The following is a 6,053-nucleotide window of genomic DNA, read 5'->3' on the forward strand; positions in this document are numbered from 1 at the left end:
AGTGGTCAACAGATCACAGCCCAGGCTCCCAGAGCTAGACAGGAAGCACGGAACTTCCTGCGACGAGTCCATAAAAACTGGGGCTAAGGGCTGCTGGAGAAAAGGCCAAGAGCTCCTTAGCGTATGACAGGGCCCTGGGGAAGCCCCGTGAAGGCAGCTGAAGGGTAAGGACGGCACGCTTGGGAGAGGCAAGACTTGGGGCCAGAGAGAGGAGGACAGGAAGGCCATGGGGCAAGCAGGATGGACAGAGGCTAGTGGCCCAGAGCCCAGGGGCCTAGAGGCCACAGGTAAGTTCAGGTTCATGGAAGGTAGAGGGAGGTGGGGAAGGATTCTCCCAGAGGGGGAACCTAGTCAGCGTGGTTTTACAAAACTCACTGAACACCCAGGAGAACAGATGCGAGGTGTGGTGGGGGCATCCAAAGTGGGAGCTGAGAGAACAGTTAGGAAGCCACCCCACAGACAACTCCCTACCCCCTACCCCAGGGTAGAGGAAAGGGAGGGAGAGGGGAGATGCTGGAAGGGGGCTGAAAAGGGCTCAGCGATGGCGGTCTCTTTCAGGGAACTGGGTTTGAGGGAGAGAGGACTGGCCTGCCCAGCCGGTAGCTCAGTGGCAAAGAATCTCCCTGCTAATGCAGGAGACACGGGTTTGAGCCCTGATCCAGGAAGATCCCACATGCCTCAGAGCAACTAAGCCCGTTGGCCACAACTACTGAGCCTGTGCTCTAGAGCTCGGGAGCCACAACTGTTGCGCCCATGATCTGCTATTACTGAAGGTGGAGGGCCCTAGAGTCGGTGCTCCGGGGCAAGTGAGTGAAGTGAATTCGCTCAGTCGTGTCCAACTCTTTGCGATTCCATGGACTGTAGTAGCCTACCAGGTTCCTCCATCCATGGGATTTTCCAGGCAAGAATACTGGAGTGGATTGCCATTTCCCTCTCCAGAAGATCTTCCCGACCCAGGGATTGAACCCAGGTCTCCTGCATTGTAGGCAGACGCTTTACCGTCTGAGCCACCAGCGAAGTCCTGTCTGGAGCAAGAGAGGCCACCAAAAGGAGAAGCCCCAGCAAAGCAATGAAAAGGAGCCCCCGCCCCCTGCAACTAGAGAAAAACGCTCGCAGTCACAAAGACCCAGCACAGCCATAAATAAATAAATAAATAAACAATAAAATTTTTAAAAATACATAGGATGACGGTACACTTTCTTTTTAAAAATAACTTGTATTGGTCTTTCGTTCAAGCTAAAAATAATGTCATTCATGGCCATGAAATAAATAAGAAAATATTGATTAAGAAAAAATATTACAAATATCTCCAATAATTCCATCACCTAGAGATAGGTTTGTAATAAATATTTTTATATTCAGAAAATTGGGGTCATTCAGTTCTTTTTTTTCTTGGACGTTCCCTCTGACTTCCGGGATCTTAATTCCCTCCGAAGAGTCAAACCTGGGCAGCGGCAGTGACACACCGAGTCCTAACAACTGGACAGCCAGGGAATTCCCTACTTTTTCTTAATATATTACAAAGGTCTTTCCAGCATCCATTTTACAGCGTACCACAACGTCCTGCCACAGGGGTGGTGATCATTCATCCAGCCAGTCCCGCTGGACGTATCCCGGTCGTGTCCAGGTCAGTAACGATCCTCTCAAAAGTCTTGGGTGAGATAGCGGCTCCGGGGGAGGACACCGCTCTCATTTCCACCCGGCCCTCAGGCATCCTCGCCGACACCCGGCAACACGATTGAAAAGAAAATATTGATAACGCCCCACCACCACCACGCTTCATCCGCCGGCACACCCTCCGCGTGTTTTCTCCTGGGGGCTGCCACCGCTAGCCTGGAGGACCGGTCCAGAGATGCCCCCTCCCCCTCCCGGCGTGGCTGATGCTCCGGGCGGCCTGGTGGCGGCGCGCCCGGAAGCTGTCCGGCCCAGCGGACCCGGGGGACGTCCACCCAGGCCCTTTGCAGCCGGGGCACCGGCTCCAAAGTGACTTCTGCTGGGGGCAGGGAGGATTCCTCAGTGGCGATCCGGCAGATCGCTGGCTATCCGAGATCCGTGCTCCCAGTCCTCCGACAGACCTTCCGACCCAAGTCGCAGACCTTCCTCCTCGGTGTCTGATTTCCCCCAGCAGGTATCGCTTCCAAGACACCACGTGACCCACTGTTTATTAAGATCTATGGCTTCCCCCCCTACCCTCCTGCTCCGTAACTTAGGCTCGAGTACGCGGGGGCGGCGGTTTTTTGTCGATTTCCGCACGGGAGGCGCTGCGGACGGACAGCAAGGGGTGCGGGACGCGAAGCCCCGGCAAGGGGCGGAGATGAGGGGACCCCGAGCGCCGAGCCGGAGGTCCGGCGGAGCTTAGGCGCTAGAAGGAGGCGCAGGGCAGAGAACACGGATAGGAAAGGGGGCAAGAGAAAGCAGGAAGGAGGAGATTAGACCGAGGGTGCGGAGAATGTGGGCAGGCTGGCCCCGCGCGACCTGGGCCCGCACCTGCCCGGAGCGCAGAGACTCGGCGAGGCGCGGGGGAGAGAGGCGGAGGGAGGGGTGTCAGGCGACCGGCATTTTCTAGAGGAGCAGTGCCTTCTTTCTGTCCACGTAAGGACGCGCGGCCAGAAGTCTGGGGGCCCCGGCCGGACGAAGGCGGAGCCGGGTGGGGCGGGCGGAGGGCTGGGAAGTGTCGCGGCGAGCGGAGGGCGCAGGCGCGGTGCGGAGCGGGGGCGGGGTCAGCGGGGCCGTCGTTGCACCTGGGGCGGGTGAGAGGTAGGGCCGGCTTCAGCTTGGTGGGTGCTGGACCGCTCGGATCGCCACCGCCAAGTGTCCAGGAGAGCACTCCCAGGCTCCGCAGCTCCCCGCACCGGAGCAACCCCGGTCCCCACCGCACAGAATGGTCAGAGAATAAGTGGGCACTGACTGTGCGCTGTGAATGGGGGCTGGACCGATGGACGATGGCCGGACTCATGGACGAGCATCGGATAGCTGGGCAGGGGCTGGAGCAGTTCAGAAAAAGATGCTTTCCCCTCACTAAATGCCAAAGGGATAGTTTTTTTCTGACGTTTTATTTGGACATAATTTCATGCAGAACAATTGCAAGAAGTGTACAAAGCGTTCCCATATACTTTCACCCAGGTACCCTGAAACTTAGGAATGAAGCAGTCACAGCAGCAATAGTAAAATTTAGAAATGAGTGTCCAATAGGAAAATAACTAAATTAGGTAGCCAATCATATGTAAATAGGCTTATAATATTGGGGAGCGTTATAATATACAGGTAGGTGGAAAAAGCAAGAATACTTGAAAATAATTGCCATGGAGTGTGTTTGCAATGATGTAAAGTTTAAAATAAAGATCTGTTTTCAAAAAGACTGACAAGAAAGATGACAACTGTAAACATAAGGGGTCTAAAGCCATCCTGGGAAAGAATGAAGTTGGAGAATTCACTCTCTGATTTCAAAACTTACCACAAAGCAACAGTAATTGTGTCAGGGTGGTGCTGGCACAAGATAGACACAGATCATGAATAGAATTGAGAGTCCAGAAATAAATCCTCATATTTACAGTTAATTGTTTTTCAAAAGCAGAGCCAAAAGAATTACAGGGAGAAAAGAACAGTCTTTTCAACAAATGGTACAACTAGGATGTTCATATGCAAAAAAAAAGAAAAAAGAAATCACAGCCCTACTTTGCCTTTGCATACTTAGTCATTAAGTCATGTGCAACTCTTTGCAGTCCCATTGACTGCAGTCTGCCAGACTCCTCTGTCCATGGGATTTTCCAGGCAAGAATACTGGAGTGGGTTGCCATTTCCTTCCCCAGGGAATCTTCCTGACCCCAGGATTGAACCTGAGTCTTCTGCACTGGCAGCCAGATTCTTCACCACTGAGCCACCTGGGAAGCCCCGTACTTTGCCCATACACAAAAGATAACTCAAATTGGGTTTAAGTCTCAAATGTAAGAAGTAAACTACCAAACTTTTTAGAATATGTGGGGGTAAATCTTTGTGAACTTGGACTAGGCAATGATTTCTTAGATGTGACATCAAAAGCACAAGCAAAAAAAAAAAAGATAAACTGGACATCATCAAAATTAAGAACTTCTGTGCTACAGAGGACCCTGTCTTAACTGGGGGCAATAAAATGAAAAAACAATCCACAGAATGGGGGAAACTTTTTGCAAATCATATATTTGACAATCGACGTATATCTAGGATATATAAAGAATTTTTAGGCTTAATAATAAAATGACAACTCAACTTTGAAATGGGTAAAGGCTCTAAATAGACATTTCTCCAAAGAAAATATGCAAATCGCAAATAAGTACCTGAGAAAGAGATCAACATCATCAGCCATCAGGGAAATGCAAACCAAAACCACAATGAAGTGCCACTTCACTTCACAATGAAATGCCATGCTAATCAGAAAGACAGATAATAACAAGTGTTGACCAGGATGTGCAGAAATTGGAATCCTCATACATTGCTGGTAGGAATGTAAAATGGAGCAGACCCTGTGGAAAACAATTTAGCAATTCCTCAAATGGTTAAACATTGACACAGCAAGTCTACTGGGAAAATAATTGAAAACATCTGTCCACACAAATTTGCACATGTATGTTCATAGCAGCACTATTCATACTAGCCCCAAAGTGGAAACAACCCAACTTTATTCAACAGATGAATAGGTAAACAAATTGGGGTATATCTATACAGTGCAATATTATTTGATGATAAAAAGAATGAAGTATTGCTGGCATGCTACAACATGGATGGACTTTGAAAGCACTATGCTAAGTGAAAGAAGCTAGACACTAAAGACCAAAGGTTGTATGATTCCATTTAAGTGAAATGTCCAGAATATGCTTATCTATAGAGACAGAAATTAGATTAAGAGTTGCTTAGGGTGGGAGGGTGGAGGACTGAAGTGTGTTTCTTTTGGAGTGAAGAAATTGTTCTAAAACTGATTGTGGTGACATCTGCATCTCTGTGAATATACTAAAACCCATTCAATTGTACATTTTAATTGGGTGAATTGAATGGTATGTGAATTATATCCAATAAATCTGTTACCAAAAAAGATACAATAAAACTTTTATGTGTTAGCATAACATTTTAATGAAAATCATTGTATTTTCCAAAACAAATTTTATAAGAATGGTGTTTTACTTTTTTTCGGGGGGCATAAATCTCTTTAATGTAGGTAAATGGAGCACTACACGATCTCATATGTGCTTCAGCATTCAACCTATTACACGTCATGTAACCTTTGGAATATCCCATGAGGACTTCCAGAAACCCCAGAGACTTTGAGGACGGTTTCTCTACTGTAAAATTCATATTTCCCCTCTTGCAATTAATTAGTATCTTGTGGAGAAATATGTAATTTGGGAATACGTAAATACTAGTTCCTTGTTAAACTTTCACCCTCCAGTCTTAGAGGCCATTTATTTTTGTCCAAATCAGTTATTACTTAATGCCGTCGTCGTGAAGTTTCTCAGTCGTGTCCGACTCTTTGCGACCCCATGGACTGTAGTCTACCAGGCTTCTCCGTCCATGGGATACTCCAGGCCAGAATACTGGAGTGGGTTGCCATTTCCTTATCCAGATCTTCCCGGCCCAGGGATTGAACCCGGGTCTCCCGTATTGTAGGCAGACGCTTTATCGTCTGAGCCATCAGGGAAGTCCATCCTATTACTTAATGATGGTCGCAAAATGGTGATTTTCTGTTTCATTCCTTCTTCATTTATTAGTCGGCATCCTACTGTAAGAGATTTCTCATCTCTCCATTTAATTATTTACATCACTATCGATCATGGATTCTTGTTTTACTCAGTTATAATCTGTTATTATCATTATTTAGCTTGAATCAAATTGGCCCAACTTTGAGGTTAGTCATTTTAACCTGTCAGTGAAGTGCAGAAGAAATCTCCTTCCGCAGCCTAAGGAAAGTGACGGGCCTAAGGATGGACTTCAATGATCGCTTCCGCTCAACTAGCGCAGAATCAACTCCTTGAGTCTCAACGCCCCCCAGCTCTCTCTGAGCGTCACCGCACAGACCTCCAGTC

The sequence above is a fragment of the Oryx dammah genome, unplaced genomic scaffold (assembly GCF_014754425.2).
Source record: "Oryx dammah isolate SB20612 unplaced genomic scaffold, SCBI_Odam_1.1 HiC_scaffold_2, whole genome shotgun sequence".
Classification (NCBI taxonomy): Eukaryota; Metazoa; Chordata; class Mammalia; order Artiodactyla; family Bovidae; genus Oryx; species Oryx dammah.